This window comes from Palaemon carinicauda, chromosome 42, assembly GCF_036898095.1.
Source record: "Palaemon carinicauda isolate YSFRI2023 chromosome 42, ASM3689809v2, whole genome shotgun sequence".
Classification (NCBI taxonomy): Eukaryota; Metazoa; Arthropoda; class Malacostraca; order Decapoda; family Palaemonidae; genus Palaemon; species Palaemon carinicauda.
The window spans coordinates 11,518,326-11,538,237 of record NC_090766.1 but is presented as its reverse complement, the minus strand read 5'-3'; the positions used below and the strand labels follow the sequence as shown (position 1 = coordinate 11,538,237).

Below are 19,912 nucleotides of genomic sequence, written 5' to 3'. Positions count from 1 at the left end.
AGTGTTAGTGCTAGTGCTGTGCATAGTGTCAGTGTCAGTGTTGCGCATGAGGATACATCTGTGCGTGCCAGTCGTCCTCCCAGTCCGGGACCTCTTGCAAGCTCCCAAGCCCAGGGGAGAAGCAATGTCGAAGGACCAAAGGGTTCGGCGGGGCCTTGATCGGCGCACAGATGTATCCTCAGTGGTTGCGGACGTATCTGCTAAGGATCGTCCCTTCCACTCCCAGACGAATGAGCCCTTACATTCCTCGTCTGTGGAAGAGGTTTCCAGGAGGAAACGGTGGACTAAGGTCTCACGACCGCTTAAGCGTAAAGTCCCTTCAGAGCTAGTCCAACGGCCCAGGTGTAGCCACTGGGTCAGTTCGGACTCGCCGCAGTCATCGGATGACTGCACACCTCCCAAGAGAGGTAGAGTGGTTCCTCAACAGGCCTCTGCTCCAACCACAGTAGACCCTAAGTGGTCCATGCTGCAGACTATGCAGTCTCAGCTTGCGGCTTTTATGCAGGATTATCAGGCAGAGAAGGTTAACATCCCTCCTCCTGTGAGAGCTCCTCCACAGTGGCTCAGTCCTCAGCCCATGCAGCATGCTCTGCAGACCTTACAGCATGAGCCGCATTCCATGCAGCATGAGCCTCATACCATGCAGCATGAGCCTCATCCCATGCAGCATGAGCCTCATACCATGCAGCATGAGCCTCATCCCACCATGCAGCATGAGCCGCATACCATGCAGCATGAGCCGCATCCCATGCAGCATGAGCCGCATGCCATGCAGCATGAGCCGCATGCCTCACAGCATGCTCTGCATACCACACCGCATGCTCCTCAGCCTACCGCAGACCCTCACTCACACCGGCCCTCTGCTTTTGTTGTTGCCAGCTCACAGTCTGTCCAGCAGAGGCATGATGATGGATCCGCAGGTACGCATGCACCCGTTCTGCAGGATTCAGCCGTTCAGCTTGCTGCTCTGCCTTTGCCTCTTACAACTCAACTGTCGGGTGAGGAGGCTTCTGAGGATGAAGCTGCTCATCTTGATGATCCTCATTCTGATGTTGAAGGACACAAGTATTCGCCACCCTCCTTAGACTTCCGCAAAGTCCTTGCTTTGTTCAGAGAGTTGTACCCTGAACACTTTGTGTCTGCAACCCCTCGTTCTCCTCCCTCCGAGTTTGCTCTGGGCATGCAGCCTACTGCGCCTGCCTTCACCAAGCTTGTTCTTGCCAGATCTTCAAGGAGAGCTTTGAGGGTTATGGGGGATTGGTTGCAGTCCAAGACAGGATTTTCCCCTACAATTGGAACATACGGTGGTGAGGATCAACAGAGGCCTTCGGAAGACGCCTATTACAAGCACTAACACTACATCGCCTATATTTAGGAACTTGGGAAGTGTCAGACATCTTGAATTCTAGAAGTAGTCAAAGGGGGAATTCCAAAGTAAAGCAAAGATCGTTAACCAATGAATCAAATTAATACCAAAAGCTTGCTAAGCTAAGGCTAAAGCTTCCTGTACAGCGAAGGCTAAATTTCAGAGCAAATACTTCACCAAATCGTGAACAAAAGACTCCAAAATCAACAGCGTATCCATGTAGGTCTTGCCGGTGGCACGACAGAGGAAAAATTGAGGTCTTGTTGACAAGAAGTACTGGAGTACCTGACCACAGATGGCGCTGGTGAGTACACCCCCCACCTGTATAAGCGATCGCTGGCGTATCCCGACCGTAGATTTCTGTCGGGCAACGGAGTTGACAGCTACATGATCATCGGGTAAGATTAATATTGAAAAGATATTGTTCAAAACACCTATAATTACACCACAAACCTGAATTAAAGCTGTAAGAGATATTGTTTAAAACACCTATAATTAGACCACAAACCTGAATTTAAAGCTGTAAGAGATATTGTTTAAAACACCTATAATTAGACCACAAACCTGAATTTAAAGCTGTAAGAGATATTGTTTAAAACACCTATAATTACACCACAAACCTGTATTTAAAGCTGTAAAAGATATTGTTTTAATATTAAAATTTACCCATGATTGAATGGTATTATTAATCTCATGGCAAATGATTGATTGTATGATTACATGGCAAATGATTGATTGTATGATTACATGGCAAATGATTGATTGTATGATTACATGGCACATAATTGATGAACAACAATGCTAAATTTGACAAAACGTACAGGACATTTAACCCTTATTACATACAAGAACACAAACAAGAAAATAGTATTGATAATATTAAAATTAACCAGAGGGTTTTTTAGTTAGTTGGGACAGACAGGATGTAAAAATTTCAAAAGTTATGACTAATAAATCACACACTAAGAAGGGAAACAAACACAAGTACACCCACCTATAGGCTAAGGTTCCGCACCTAACCTAACCCAGGAGCCGCAGCCTTACCTACTTACCTACCAGGAGGCTACGCCCCCCCCCCCCCCCCTCCCCCCCCCCACTGCGTCCCACCTTAGACTGACATTTTCTTAGTTTAAACTAAGAATAAATTTCAAACCTGTGTTTGCATCCCAACTGAATTCACTGCTGGCAAGGTAACACTAAATACTATTTCTTAAATCGTAAAACTAGCTTCAATTATCGTATTTTGACCAATATAAAAAATTCTGCATGAATAAAATCGATTTGACAAGATATAAAGAAGTGTTTTCGCCTGTCTCCACGAAGTACATTTACCCAAATTAATCAATAATGTTAAAACTAACATGCTAAGACACCAAAGGTAATAATAATGATATAACACAGCATGCAAAAGAATTCGTAACACTTACGTCCAGCCGCGAAGTGATGAGATGGTGTGAAAGATATCAGTTTTCTTCATAATGCGTTGTTTTAACAGAGAAAATCCCACTATTTAGGATACTATCAATCGATGTAGTTGATTGTGGATCATCTGCGCACCATCTATCACTGATGGACATTGTCTCGAGTATCAACAATTATTAAAATATTCAATAAATAAAAAAAAAAACACACACGATTCGAGTTAAGCTTAAACACGGGCGGCAGTGACGTACGCGGGAAATGTAAACAAACTAACAATGGCAGCCAACCTATCTGAAGTCTGAACAGAAACGTTAATTATTTCCGCAAAATATTGTTTTCAGAATGTGTATTGGCGGTTTTTTCCTCTCTTATATTAATTTTATTTATATTGGTAATTTTATGACATCATTTTAATATCACAAAGCACTAAATAAACAAACAGCAACGTAAAATATTTGCGTTACGGCATCCCTGCTTCACCAATCAGTTGATTGCCGAAGATAGATGGCCCGATTTAGCCACTAGGTTAAAAATATGTCAAATCAATGCGATTATCAACCCTCTTTCATTTCTCGTATTTTACACTCGCTTTTCCCATCAGAAAGGGGCGAAATAGTGCTATCTAGAAGTAAGCTAAACTATAAGAAAGCCCCTTCACTATCAAGCTAGTTCTAATGGCTCACTATCAAGCTAGGTCTAATGGCTGTTGATGACTACATCAATTGATCTATCTACACACATCAGTATATATATATTTATATATATATATATATATATATATATATATATATATATATATATATATATATATATATATATATATATATATATATATATTAATAGAGAGAGAGAGAGAGAGAGAGAGAGAGAGAGAGAGAGAGAGAGAGAGAGAGAGAGAGAGAGAGAGAGAGAGATGAATGATAAATCTTGAAATAAGTCACCTGTATATGAGCACATATGAATAAAATAAATTCACATGAATATAAATATAGATAAAGATAGGCAATTGTCCATCACTTTCAAACTACCTTAGGAAACATCTAAATTGGAGAGAGAGAGAGAGAGAGAGAGAGAGAGAGAGAGAGAGAGAGAGAGAGAGAGAGAGAGAGAGAGAGAGAGAGAGAGAATTATCAACAGATTGATTTCCAGGTATGTGTGAATCTGATTTTCCTGAGAGCAATAAAGGTTATAAACAGCAAACTATTAAGAGAGAGAGAGAGAGAGAGAGAGAGAGAGAGAGAGAGAGAGAATTAGGCCTATTAACAGACTGACTCCTAAGTATATGTGTGAAACTATTTTCCTGAGACCAATAAACATCAGGAACAACAAACTATTCACGTAGAGAGAGAGAGACTGATTCCCAAATATATATATATATATATATATATATATATATATATATATATATATATATATATATATATATATATATATATATATATGTGTGTGTGTGTGTGTGTGTGTGTGTGTGTGAAACTGATTTTCTTGATAGCAATATAGATTATGAACAGCAAACTAATGGCGTAGAGAGAGAGAGAGAGAGAGAGAGAGAGAGAGAGAGAGAGAGAGAGAGAGAGAGAGAGAGAGAGAGAATGATTAACAGATTGTCTCCCAAATATATATGTGAAACTGATTTTCTTGAGAGAAATAGATTATGAACAGCAAACTATTAGCGTAGAGAGAGAGAGAGAGAGAGAGAGAGAGAGAGAGAGAGAGAGAGAGAGAGAGAGAGAGAGAATGATTAACAGACTGACTCCTAAATATGTGTGAAACTGATTTTCCAGAGAGCTATAAAGATTATGAACAGCAAACTTTTAACGTAACTTAATCCACACGGAGGTCTCAAGCTATACGGGAGGTCACTAGCCGTAAAAGTCTCGGGCACTGGGCATGATATGGCTAGTCTATGGTATTAAGGCATCTCGTGCCCCATATATCAACTGGGCCTAATTAAAAACACGAACGCTAAACATGTATATCAGAATGTGCATTAAAATCTGGATGGGCTTAATTCATAATTATTTTATTCGATAGGGAGCTTATTTAAGGGTTGAATTTTGAATGATTTCTTTTGGGTAATGAATTTTTTGAGTGAAAGTTCAATTATTGTAAAGGAAATTGAATTAGGTGACGGGTGAATTTTTTATTCCACCTCTGATAATGAATATCTTGTGGGGTAAATACTTAACTATTATTATTATTATTATTATTAATATTATTATTATTATTATTATTATTATTATTATTATTATTATTATTATTATTATTATTATTGTTGTTGTTATTATTATTATTATTATTATTATTATTATTATTCGTAGTAGTAGTAGTAGTAGTTTTATAATAATAATAATAATAATTATAATAATAATAATAATAATAATAATAATTATTATTATTATTATCATTATCATTATGAGTATTATTATTATTATTATTATTATTATTAACTAAGCCACAAACCTATTCAGTAAAGTAGGATGCTATAAACCAAAGGGCTCAAACGGGGAAAATAGCTCAGTGAGGAAAGGAAAAAAGGAAATAAATAAACTACAAGGGAAGTAATAAACAATTAGAATAAAATATTTCAAGAACAGTAACAACATTAAATCAAATATCTCAATCTTTCACGAACAGATTAATATTAACCTCCAAATGTTCACCAAACTTTCAACTGGACTCCACAAGGCACTAGAAGAGTTGGAAGACCTAGGCCTACATGGTTGAGGACTATGAAGCGTGAAGTGGGAGGTGATGAATGGAGAAGCATTGGTTTAAAAGCTCAGGATAGAGACGGCTGGCGAAATCTAACCGAGGCCCTTTTCTTCAATAGGCGTGGGAGATGACGATGAAATGTTCAAATTATCTCCACCAGATGGAATTGTCAAAGCAATTTCCATGATATACTTCACTGGAATCCAGACATTCCATTTCAACTGGAATCCAGGCATTCCATTCCAGCAATCTGTAAATGCATACAGTGCTCCCATAGATCCTAATTAAAGGTTAAGGGAGTTGACCCAAATTGTAATAATTCCAGACTGCGAATTTGTTCTGCCTTGATTAATGGTAAGGGGGGGGGGGGGTGTTCCATCTCTCCTCTCCCTCTCTCTCCCCTCTCCTCTCTATCCTCCTCCCGAAAAGCCTAATTATCTTTGACTACAAAATGCGCCTCGCTATGATTAACTCTCGGCTTATTCCCCTTTATATGGGCCACGCAATAAAGAAGAGACTACATGGGAGAATTTAACACTAAGGACGTAATAATAGTAATGAAAAGAAGGTTGAATATGATAGAAATAAAAGAAAATTATAGAAACTGGACCCATAAGGATAGACTTTGTGTAGGGAGGCAGAGGATACTACGGAGCATATGTTTTGCTATAAGGAATTAGGAAAATTTAGAAACAATGGCATAGATGTATGGAATTTAGAAACACCAAGGTGTTGCCAGGTATATTGGACAGGCCCTTGAAGTTAGAATAAAAAGTATGTAAGCGTGTCTGTGTAGGAGGTAACTAATAATAATGAATTTTCTAAAAACGACAACGCTTTCCATCTGTTACGCTTCTTCTAGTAGTGTGCCCACAATCACATTGTTGTGGAGAGAGCAACGAGGAACCAGCACCTACTACGCTTCTTCTTCTTGTAGTGTGGCCACAATTATAGACCTTGGCCACAATCACAGTAATGTTGAGAGAGCAACGAGGAACCAGCACCTACTACGCTTCTTCTTCTTGTAGTGTGGCCACAATTATAGACCTTGGCCACAATCACAGTAATGTTGAGAGAGCAACGAGGAACCAGCACCTACTACGCTTCTTCTTCTTGTAGTGTGGCCACAATTATAGACCTTGGCCACAATCACAGTAATGTTGAGAGAGCAACGAGGAACCAGCACCTACTACGCTTCTTCTTCTTGTAGTGTGGCCACAATTATAGACCTTGGCCACAATCACAGTAATGTTGAGAGAGCAACGAGGAACCAGCACCTACTACGCTTCTTCTTCTTGTAGTGTGGCCACAATTATAGACCTTGGCCACAATCACAGTAATGTTGAGAGAGCAACGAGGAACCAGCACCTACTACGCTTCTTCTTCTTGTAGTGTGGCCACAATTATAGACCTTGGCCACAATCACAGTAATGTTGAGAGAGCAACGAGGAACCAGCACCTACTACGCTTCTTCTTCTTGTAGTGTGGCCACAATTATAGACCTTGGCCACAATCACAGTAATGTTGAGAGAGCAACGAGGAACCAGCACCTACTACGCTTCTTCTTCTTGTAGTGTGGCCACAATTATAGACCTTGGCCACAATCACAGTAATGTTGAGAGAGCAACGAGGAACCAGCACCTACTACGCTTCTTCTTCTTGTAGTGTGGCCACAATTATAGACCTTGGCCACAATCACAGTAATGTTGAGAGAGCAACGAGGAACCAGCACCTACTACGCTTCTTCTTCTTGTAGTGTGGCCACAATTATAGACCTTGGCCACAATCACAGTAATGTTGAGAGAGCAACGAGGAACCTGAAGAAGAAGAAGAAGATGAAGAAGAAGAAGAAGTAGAAGAAGAAGAAGAAGAAGTAGAAAAGGAAAATTTAATTCTTGGGATGTTTAAGATGAACTATTAGATATCGTACATAAATCATCTGTAATGTGGAATCAGGGAGTACAAAGGAATTGTGAGCCATCTTAATTGGAGAGAAGAATGGGAAGCATTTTATGTAGAAAGAGACACCTAGTATTATTATTATTATTATTATTATTATTATTATTATTATTATTATTATTATTATTATTATTATTATTATTAGCTAAGCTACAACCATAGTTGGAAAAGTAGGATGCCTATAAGCCCAATGGCTACAACAGGGTGATATCGTCCATTGAAGAAAGGAAATAAGGAAATTAATAAACTACAAGAGAAGTAATGAACAACAAAACAAATGTTTAAAGAACATATATAGAGTTTGTGAAAAAAAAAAAGTTTCTTTGTGGATTTAATGCTTAAAATAGACTGGAATTTAAGGTTTCTTATTTTAGGTTTGTATATAATAAATGGATGTTATGTTCTGTAAAACCCTTTTTAACGGACACCAGCTAAAGATGAATAAATAGGAAATAGATTTAATATTTTTTTTTTTCATGAAATCATCTTCATCATCACCATCTCCTCCCCACGCCCATTGATGCAAAGGGCCTCGGTTAGATTTCGCCAGTCGTCTCTATCTTGAGCTTTTTAAATCAATACTTCTCCATTCATCATCCCTACTTCACGTTTTATATTCCTCAGCCATGTAGGTCTAGGTCTTCCAACTCTCCTAGTGCCTTGTAGAGCCCAACTGAACGTTTGGTGAACTAATCTCTCTTGGGGAGGGTGAAGAGCATGTCCAAGCCATCTCTATCTACCCCTCACCATGATCTCATCCACATATGGCACTTGAGTAATCTCATATATAGTATCATTTCTAAATTAACTTTTCTACTACTTACTTCAAAAAATATCAAAAGATCTTAAACTGTATAAATTTAGTAACTCATAAAATATTCAAAGATATTGAATTTCATGAATTTAGGTAAATAATTATAAGAAATTATCGTTTAAAAGAAATTTCTTGAAAAAAAAAGGTTTTGTTATAATGCATATATATGTTTAGAGTAAGGAATTATTCTGCTTATATGTGTATCTTCAATCTTTAGGATGACTAGTAGAAGCTTAGTGTACAGCCTTTGGGTTACATGTTTTTAATCTCTAGAACCTGCAAGACATAAATATAGGTTCCAATAATTTGAAACCATCTGTACCTATTCGTGTGTCAACATGATTTATTGGCTGCACAATATGTAGCAATTCTCTTAGATATTATGGACGCTCGATTTTTTGGTAACTTAATGTATATATCTTAAACTCAATTCTAGCTTTAATATGCATCCAATGTAAATCAATTAATGCAGGAGTGTTCTTTTCTCAGAATGGGACACGTTGTATCAGTCTTGCTCATCTGTTTATTGTGTTTTGTAAATTCTTAAGTTGCACTTTGGGTAGATTGTGGAAGATAGAGATACAGTAGTCAATCGTGGTAATAACATATCCTGCTTTTTCAACTAAGGTTGTAGCTTACCTAATAATAATAATGATAATAATAATAATAATAATAATAATAATAATGATAATAATAATAATAATAATAATAATAATAATAATAATAATAATAATAATAATAATAATGATTTTCAGAATACTAAATAACTTAGACTCTCCGATAAAAGAAAGAGTTTTCTTTGACTTCGCATCAAGCCAAATGTAAACAAATGACACAAGGAAATCGTAACTAAGCGTCTGTAGGCAATCCTGTGTTGTCTTCCCTCCTTGTGTGTAGTTGTTATCGAAAGTTATCCTTGTTTCGTGTTTAGTGATTATTCTGTTCCTATTATTCGTTATTCAAAATCCGCGTCATTTGATTCTACTTGCTACTTCAAGGTGAGGATTTTTATTGGGTTTTGTTGGATGAATTACCTAATGACTATTTAAGAGGGTTGCTTAAATATTCGTCATGGCGTAGGCTACCACTTTTAATTTTCAGCTGTTAATTGTTATGTTACTGGTGGGACTGCTTAATACTAAAAAAGGGCTTACTTTGCACGTCATTGGCACATAAGCCCCTTAAACATTCGTGGACTTGATCTGTAGACTTACTCTATTGTGTAGGTGTGTATACCTAAAGGCTGTTATCATGTGATCTGTACCTTAGGTGTGTAAGCCGTGAAATTCGGTGTCGTGTGTAGCCAAGCCTTCATTGAATGCACTTTGTTAGGTGTTTATGGAGATTGGAAATTCATAATTTGGTTATTCATTAAAAATGCTGTGATTTTCTCAAGATTTAGCAATGAAACTCTGTCTGGGCCTACTGGTTAAGACCCACAACAGTTTATGCAAGTAAAAAACTGCCAAGCATATTTTCCATTTAGTTTTGCATATTTACAACTTGGTTTAAGTTGGGTAATGGTATGAAAGCAACCTCAAGCTTCACAATGATAAAGAATGTATTGAAATTCAGATTGAAAGTGTGAGGTCAGCAGTATGCCGTTCATATTATCATCATTATTATCACTATCATTAGCTGTTACTAGTCCACTGCTGGGCAAAGGCCTCAGATATGTCTTTCCATTTGTGTCTGTATATGGTCGTTCTATGCCAGTCCACACCCGTAAACTTTCTTAGTTCATATATAATAAAATAAATAGTCTTGTGCATGACATTTAGGCTGTACAATTGTATTTACAGACGGGGAAACATTTTGAACAGAAAATATGTCTTTTCCTATAGTAAATAACGTCCTTTAACCGAATTTGACCTTCATTTCAACTGCAAACAAACAGAAAAACCAGTTCGACTACCTCGTTCCCCACCACACAGTCACTAAAATTGGTATAATTGAAATAGGCAGTTTTGATGAAATCACATTATTTGCTACGGGAAAACATATTTTTTGTTCAAAATGTTTAACCCTAAATCTAATGGTTCTTTCTTCGCCGTGCGCGCGCTTCGCTCGTGAAAAAGTGAAAACGTCAAGTTCCGAATGTAATGGCAAGAGGTAATGTTGAGCTGCGCACTCTAGCATTAATGATTGATTATTATTTCTTAGATAATTACTCCCGGGATATATATATATATATATATATATATATATATATATATATATATATATATATATATATATATATATATATATATTTATTTTGAATAACTAATGGCTCTTGCTTTGCCGTATGCAAGCGAACGAAAAACATCAAGCTCTTATGTACTGGCAAGCGGTACATTCTGAGCTGCCCCCACCCCCAATTGCTTCTTATTTCTTGGTAATTATTCAACAGATTTTTGTAAATCTAAAAATCACAGACCCAAAAATTCATTTAAAACAAATCAGTGACTGACTTTATAATTGGACCGTCTATGGGGCTTCTCTTCCCTGTAAGATAACCAAGTACGACACTTCGGCCATTGTATTTTTGTGGTATGAAATTATTCGCTCATAGAAACTTGTTAGTTATTCATGCTGACACACATAAAAAGGGTTTGGAAAGGACCGAAGTGAAGTACTTGAAGTGATAACAAAGGAAGGGTTAAATATAACCCCCCTATATAAGTTTCCCTAAGTACGGCTACGTGATTGGTTAACAGAAACATCAATGTAACAGTACAGGATCTGTAAAGTAAAAATTACACTCTCCAATATTTTACTGAATTACGGCTATGAACAGTATATTTTTACGGATAATGTCCGATTAAAATTACGCTTATTTAACAGTGTACTTAATGAAATATATACTGTATGCTCGACAAGAATAACAGAGAGAGAGAGAGAGAGAGAGAGAGAGAGAGAGAGAGAGAGAGAGAGAGAGAGAGAGAGAGAGAGAGAGAGCAGATTTAATCTTGTCTTAATCCAGTGAGATTAGTGAAAAAGGTGAGGATGCACCCTGGGTATACCTTGGGGAATGGCATCTGTCATTAACAGCTAGCATTAGTCTCGCTCAGTTTGGATGGCTCGTCTCTAACCGCAGTGTTCATTTTTCCTTAAAGTGGTCGAAATATTTTGACATGGTTTAAGTTGGGTAATAGTATGAAAGCAACCTCAAGCTTCACAATGAAAAAGAACATATTGAAATTCAGAATGAAACAGTGTGAGGTCAGCAGCATTGGGTTCATATTATCATCATCACTGTCATTAACTGTTACTAGTCCACTGCTGGACAAAGGCCTCAGATATGTCTTTCCATTTGCGTCTGTATATGGTCGTTCTATGCCGGTGCACACCCGTAAACTTTCTTAGTTCATATATAATAAAAAATAAATAGTCTTGTGCATGACATTTAGGCGGTAAAATTGTATTTACTGACGGGGAAACATTTTGAACAGAAAATATGTGTTTTCCTATAGTAAATAACGTCATTTAACCGAATTTGATCTTCATTTCAACTGCATACTAACAGAAAAACCAGTTCGACTACCTCGTTCCCCACTACACAGTCACTAAAACTGGTATAATTGAAATAGTCAATTTTGGTGATAACACGGTATTTGCTACAGGAAAACATATTTTCTGTTCAAAATGTTTAACCCTAAATCTAATGGTTCTTTCTTCGCCGTGCGCGCTTCGCTCGTGTAAAAGTGAAAACGTCAAGTTCCGTATGTAATGGCAAGAGGTAATGTTGACCTACGCACTCTAACATTAATGATTGATTATTATTTCTTAGATAATTACTCCTGGTGTATATATATATATATATATATATATATATATATATATATATATATATATATATATATATATATATCTATTTTAGAATAACTAATGGTTCTTGCTTTGCCGTCTGCAAGCAAACGAAAAACATCAAGCTCTTATGTACTGGCAAGCGGTACATTCTGAGCTGCCCCCACCCCCAATTGCTTCTTATTTATTGGTAATTATTCAACAGATTTTTGTAAATCTAAAAATTACAGACCCAAAAATTCATTTAAAACAAATCAGTGACTGACTTTATAATTGGACCGTCTATGGGGCTTCTCTTCCCTGTAAGATAACCAAGTACGACACTTCGGCTATTGTATTTTCATGGTATGAAATTATTCGCTCTTAGAAACTTGTTAGTTATTCATGCTGACACACATAAAAGGGTTTGGAAAGGACTGAAGTGAAGTACTTAGTGATAACAAAGGAAGGGGGAAATATAACCCCCCTATATAAGTTTCCCTAAGTACGGCTACGTGACTGGTTAACAGAAACATCAATGTAACAGTACGGCATCTGTAAAGTAAACTTGAAGGTTAAACTCATTCAGAGCAAGTATTTGCTATGTGGAAACTGAATGTAATACGGCAATAACAGGCAAAAAACAGAAATGACGAACGATTGGTTAGTTAAAGTAAAAGAAAGAATGAATATTTTTATGGAGATACATTAAAATGTTGTAATAACGGAAGAAACGACTTTTAACTTGAGAGAATGAGAAATATACACGTGGATATCACATGAACGATTACATACGAATGGTATCAGAAGCGTCAGGTCTTGTAGTATACACCTATTTGAATGTCGTGAGTATAAAGAAATATGTACACGTGGGTATTGCAGCAACGAATACATACATACGGTATTAGAAGTGTCAAATACTTGAATATCGCAGGTAAAAATGAGAATGGATTATAAGAAAACTAGTAATCTTATTGGTCAAAATAAAGGATGGTGCATGGTTTATGCGCAGAAGTTCTAAAACTGGCTAACACGCATGTACATACGAACGAAAGGGAACGAATACAATCACTTTGTAGAATGTCAAAAAAAAAAAAAAAAATGAAAAATATATCTGTGGTACCGGTATAGGATATAGATAATTTGTGCAGTTTTCCATGGATTTATTATCTGTCCAAGAAAATAATGTATAGAGAAGAAAAGGTTTGTTTTACCATTATATGCCATTTTCCCAGTATTTGTTTCCCCACCCAAAACCCCAGGTTCCCACTTGGGGTCCCCCAGTATCACCGGAAATAGATACATATGTATATATATATATATATATATATATATATATATATATATATATATATATATATATATATATATATATATAATGTGTGTGTGTGTTTCAATAAGTATTTATTTGCGGTGAAAATAAGTGTCATTTTCAAAGAAAACGGGTGTTTTTCTGTAGGAAAAAGCTGTTTGTTATTAGGAAAGCTTTACCCACCCGTAACTATAATAAAACCATTTAGGTTATATCCTTTTTTTATGTGATGGCTGTAGATTTGGTAGGCCTACATGTAAACTGTATAACTACTCTTGAATACGACCTTAGGTATCTTTATTTGGTTTTATTATAGTTCTGTCCAGAACAAAATTCTTTAATAAAAAATGTTTTTCCTATTGGAAAACTCCAATTTTCAATATTAAACTTACCCGATGATCATATAGCTGTCAGCTCTGCTGCCCGACAGAAAAAACCTACGGGCGGAATACGCCAGCGATCGCTATACAGGTGGGGGTGTACATCAACAGCGCCATCTGTCGAGCAGGTACTCAAGTACTCGATGTCAACACAGAACCAATTTTCTCTCTGTCGTGCCACCGGCAAGACCTACTGAATACGCTCTTGTTTTCTGGATTGATTTTCACGTTATTTGGTGAAGTATTCATTTCTGGTTATTAGCTATCGCTGTGCAGAAGTTATCTTCAATACTTCCTTGCATTCTTTTTTGGATTTTGGACTATTTGTTGACGACTTGGATAGATTTTGAATTTCCCCCTTTGACTAATTCAAGATGTCTGACCCTTCTCAAGTCACCAAGTACAGGAAATGTAGCGCTAGGGACTGTTCAAGGCGTCTTCCGAAGGCCTCTATCGATCCGCACACCGTTTGTTCCAATTGTAGGGGTAAAGCCTGTCAATTGGAAGATCGATGTGAGGAATGCGCTGGGCTTTCGGAATTCGGGTTTCAAGAATTCCTGAAATATGCACGTAGGCTAGAGAAGGATAGGATCAGGAGGAGTTCGTCTCGCTCTTTTGATTTTTCCTCTCCCCATGCCCCTCAACCTATTCCTTCCCCTGTAGTGGTTGCACCCGACCCCCCTGCTAGCTCTCATCAACCTTCAATGGCAGATATGATGCGTGCCATTCAGGCTCTTGGTGAGAGAGTCGAGTCATTGGCGAATGACCGCAATCAACTCATGGCTGACGTCAGAGAGTTGAAAGGTAAAAGTGCAGTGGGAAGTGAAGTGAGTGTCAGTGCAGTGAAAAGTGTCAGTGTTACGCATGAGGGTGCGTCTGTTAGTGCCTGTCGTCCTCCCAGTCCGGGACCTCTTGCAAGCTCCCAAGCCCAGGGGAGAAGCAATGTCGTACGACCAAAGGGTTCGACAGGCTTTAATCAGCGTACAGACGTACCCTCCGTGGTTTCGGACGTATCTTACCTAGATCGTCCCACCCACAAGAAGACGAGTGAGCCCATTCATTCCTCGTCTGCGGAAGAGGTTTCTCGACAGAAACGATGGACCAAGGTCTCACGGCCTCTTAAATGTAAGGTCCCTTCCGAGCTAGTCCAACGGCCCAGGTGTAGCCACTGGGTCAGTTCGGACTCGCTGCAGTCCTCCGACGGCTGCACACCTCCTAAGAGAGGCAAAGTGGTACCGCAACAGGCAATAACTCCGTCTGTTGCCGCACCCGCTGTTTTAGACCCTCAGTCACAACGGACAGTAACTCCGTCTGTTGCCGCTTTTGTAGACCCTAAGTGGTCTTTACTGCAGTCTATGCATACTCAGTTAGCTGCGGTTATGCAAGAGTTTCGTGCGGAGAAGGTTGACGCTGCACCCGTTAACCTACAACCTGCCACGGTTGTGCGCCCAGCAGACGCTGAGGCTGCCTGCTCCCACACTCCGGCTGTGAGAGCTCCTCCACCCATGCGCAGTCGACCCTGCCAGACGCATGCTGACGTTCACAGACGCACGGAACCCTCCGTTGCCGTGCGTGAGCTACCACAACAACAGGAGGGTGGAGTTAGGCTGCCGTGTTTTGACGCGGTGCGTCAGCCTCCGCTACCCACGGTGGTCTCCGCTATCCTTCCACAGTCGGGAGTAGACTCTTTGCGCACCCACTCAGCTTTGGTTGTTGCCAGTTCTCAGACTGACCAACAGTGGCATGATGTTGGGTCCAGTGCAGCCACGCATGCACCCGTGCTGCCGGACTCAGCCGTCCAGCACACTCCGTTGCCTCTTCCTCCTCAACATTCAGACGATGGTATCTCTGATGATGACGAAGCTGCACATCTTGACGACCAACACTTGGACATCGAAGAACCCAAGACTACGCCTCCCTCCTTAGACTTTAGGAAAGTGCTTGCGCTGTTCAAGGATTTATATCCGGACCAGTTTGTGTCTGCAGCACCACGCTCGCCTCCCTCTGAGTTCGCTTTAGGCATGCAGTCAGCAGCACCTGCCTTTACGAAGCTCGTACTCGCTCGCTCGTCCAAGAGAGCTTTAAGGGTACTGGGAGAATGGTTGCAGTCCAAGAAGCAACTTGGGAAGACATCCTTCATGTTTCCCCCGGTCAAGCTTGCTTCCAGATCTAGCGTCTGGTATGCCACGGGAGAAGTTCTCGGCTTGGGAGTTCCTGCCTCTGCCCAGGGCGACTTCTCAAGTCTGGTAGACTCTCCCCGCAGGCTGGCTATGAGACGCTCCAAGATTTGCTGGACTCCTTCGGATATGGACCATCTTATGAAGGGAGTTTTCCGCGCATTCGAGGTCTTTAACTTCTTGGACTGGTGTTTGGGAGCGTTGAGCAGGAAGACCTCCCCTTCTGATAAGGAAACTTCCATGCTCATCATGTCCTGCATGGACAAAGCCATACGGGATGGTTCTAGTGAGCTTGCGGCTTCTTTCGTGTCTGGGGTTCTCAAGAAGCGAGATCACCTTTGCTCCTTCTTGTCAGCTGGAGTCACCCCATGTCAAAAGTCGGAGCTTATGTTTGCTCCACTCTCGAAGTGTCTCTTCCCTGAAGAGTTGATTAAGGAGATTGCTGCCTCCTTGATCCAGAAAGACACACATGACTTGGTGGCGTCTTCTGCACGCAAAACCACCCCTTTGCCCTCCGTACCTAGACCCAGGATGGACACTCCAGCGTCAAGGTTCATTCCGCCCTTTCGTGGCAGAGCCTCCAGCAGAGGAGGTACTCGTGCCGGAAGTCAACGTGGGAGTAAGAAGAAGGGTTCCAAGTCCTCTAGAGGCAGAGTCTGACTGCCACCTTCTTCAGACAGCAGTGGGAGCCAGGCTCAAGAACTACTGGCAGGCCTGGGAGAACAGGGGAGCAGACGCACAGTCTGTGAAGTTACTCAGGGAGGGGTACAAGATTCCATTCTTACGCAAGCCCCCTCTAGCAACAACTCCCATCGACCTCTCTCCCAGGTACAGAGAGGAGGACAAGAGACTAGCTTTACAGCAAGAGGTGTCTCTCTTACTACAAAAGGGAGCGGTAGTCATAGTCCGGGACCATCAATCCCCGGGCTTCTACAACCGCCTCTTCTTAGTGCCGAAGAAGACAGGAGGGTTGAGACCGGTGCTAGACGTCAGTTCTCTGAATGTCTTTGTCACAAAGCAGACGTTCACCATGGAGACGACAAAGTCGGTTCTAGCATCGGTCAGGAAGGAAGACTGGATGGTCTCGTTAGACCTAAAGGACGCTTACTTTCACGTCCCCATCCACCCAGATTCCCAACCTTTTCTAAGGTTTGTTTTCGGGAAGGTTGTCTACCAGTTCCAAGCCCTGTGCTTTGGCCTAAGCACGGCACCTCTAGTTTTTACCAAACTGATGAGGAATATTGCCAAATTCCTGCATTTAGCGAACATCAGAGCCTCCCTCTATTTGGACGACTGGCTTTTAAGAGCTGCGTCAAGTCGTCGCTGTCTGGAGAATCTACAGTGGACTCTAGATCTGACCAAGGAATTGGGTCTCCTGGTCAATATAGAAAAGTCCCAACTCGTCCCATCCCAAACTATAGTATACCTAGGAATGGAGATTCAGAGTCAAGCTTTTCGGGCTTTTCCGTCGGCCCCCAGAATCAGTCAAGCCCAAGAATGCATCCAGTCCATGCTGAAGAAGGACCGATGTTCAGTCAGACAGTGGATGAGTCTGATAGGGACGCTTTCATCACTGGACCAGTTCATCGCGTTAGGGAGACTCCACCTCCGCCCCCTTCAATTTCACTTAGCTGCTCACTGGAGAAAGGACAAGACGCTAGAAGCGGTCTCGGTTCCTATTTCCGAGAAGATGAAGTCGTCACTGACTTGGTGGAAGAACAACATTCTCCTCAGGGAGGGTCTGCCACTGGCTGTTCAGACCCCCGACCACCTTCTCTTCTCGGACGCATCGGACACGGGCTGGGGTGCGACGTTGGACGGTCGGGAATGCTCGGGCACGTGGAATGCGGTTCAAAGCGAGTTACACATCAACTGCAAGGAGCTACTGGCAGTTCATCTGGCCTTGAGAAGCTTCAAGTCCCTCCTTCTAGGCAAGGTGGTGGAAGTGAACTCCGACAACACCACAGCCCTGGCGTACATCTCCAAGCAAGGAGGGACTCATTCGAGGATGTTGTACGAGATCGCAAGGGACCTCCTCACCTGGTCAAGAGATCGAAACATATCCCTTGTAACGAGGTTCATTCAAGGCGACATGAATGTCATGGCAGACCGCCTCAGCCGGAAGGGTCAAATCATCCCAACAGAGTGGACCCTTCACAAGAATGTATGCAACAGACTATGGGCATTGTGGGGCCAACCCACCATAGATCTGTTCGCAGCCTCGATGACCAAGAGGCTCCCAATTTATTGTTCACCGATTCCGGACCCAGCAGCAGTTCACATAGATGCCTTTCTTCTGGATTGGTCCCATCTAGACCTTTATGCGTTCCCCCCGTTCAAGATTGTCAACAGAGTACTGCAGAAGTTCGCCTCTCACGAAGGGACAAGGTTGACGTTGGTTGCTCCCCTCTGGCCCGCGAGAGAATGGTTCACCGAGGTACTGCAATGGCTAGTAGACGTTCCCAGAACACTTCCTCTAAGAGTGGACCTTCTGCGTCAGCCGCATGTAAAGAAGGTACACCCAAGCCTCCACGCTCTTCGTCTGACTGCCTTCAGACTATCGAAAGACTCTCAAGAGCTAGAGGCTTTTCGAAGGAGGCAGCCAGAGCGATTGCTAGAGCTAGGAGGACATCCACTCTCAAAGTCTACCAGTCGAAGTGGGAAGTCTTCCGAAGCTGGTGCAAGTCCAAATCAGTATCCTCAACCAGTACCTCTGTAACTCAGATAGCTGACTTCCTTTTATACCTAAGGAAGGAAAGATCCCTTTCAGCTCCCATGATCAAGGGTTACAGAAGCATGTTGGCAGCAGTCTTCCGTCACAGAGGCTTAGATCTTTCCAACAACAAAGATCTACAGGACCTCCTTAAGTCTTTTGAGACCTCGAAGGAGCGTCGGTTGGCCACACCAGGTTGGAACTTAGACGTGGTACTAAGGTTCCTTATGTCAGCAAGGTTCGAACCACTTCAATCAGCCTCTTTAAAAGATCTCACGTTGAAAACTCTTTTCCTCGTCTGCTTAGCAACAGCTAAAAGAGTCAGTGAGATACACGCCTTCAGCAGGAACATTGGATTTACATCTGAAACGGCTACATGTTCCTTACAGCTTGGTTTCTTAGCCAAAAACGAACTTCCTTCTCGTCCTTGGCCCAAATCGTTCGATATTCCAAGCCTTGCCAATTTGGTTGGAAATGAACAAGAAAGAGTACTATGCCCGGTAAGAGCTCTTAAGTACTATTTGAAACGGACTAAGCCATTACGTGGTCAATCAGAAGCTTTATGGTGCGCCATTAAGAAACCTTCTTTACCAATGTCGAAGAATGCAGTTTCTTATTATATCAGACTTTTAATTCGAGAAGCTCATTCCCATCTGAATGAGGAGGACCATGCTTTGCTGAAGCTAAGGACACATGAAGTTAGAGCTGTCGCAACTTCAGTGGCCTTCAAACAAAACAGATCTCTGCAGAGTGTAATGGATGCAACCTATTGGAGAAGCAAGTCAGTGTTCGCATCATTTTACCTTAAAGATGTCCAGTCTCTTTACGAGAACTGCTACACCCTGGGACCATTCGTAGCAGCGAGTGCAGTAGTGGGTGAGGGCTCAGCCACTACATTCCCATAATCCCATAACCTTTTTTAATATTTCTCTTGAAATGCTTTTTATTGTTGTTTTTTGGGTTGTCCGGAAGGCTAAGAAGCCTTTCGCATCCTGGTTGATTTGGCGGGTGGTCAAATTCTTTCTTGAGAAGCGCCTAGATTAGAGGTTTTGATGAGGTCCTTTAGTATGGGTTGCAGCCCTTCATACTTCAGCTCCTAGGAGTCGCTCAGCATCCTGTGAGGATCGCGAGGCTCAGTAAGGAAGACGTACTTAAAAAGGCAGAGTAATTGTTCAAGTCGACTTCCTTACCAGGTACTTATTAATTTTATGTTTGTTATTTTGAATACAGTGAACCCTCGCTACTTCGCGGTTCGACAATCGCGGATTCACCACTTCGCGGGGTTT

The 19,912-nt window shown here is 41.0% G+C and overlaps 1 long non-coding RNA gene across 1 annotated transcript in view; it reads left to right on the top strand.

Moving 5' to 3' along the window:
- The first annotated feature begins 9,098 nt into the window (after nucleotides 1-9,098).
- LOC137633253 (uncharacterized) overlaps nucleotides 9,099-19,912 on the top strand; it is a 53,192-nt gene continuing 42,378 nt past the window's right edge. The window contains exon 1 of the long non-coding RNA XR_011042164.1: nucleotides 9,099-9,274. This is a non-coding gene — a long non-coding RNA (uncharacterized lncRNA). The remainder of the gene's footprint in view (nucleotides 9,275-19,912) is intronic.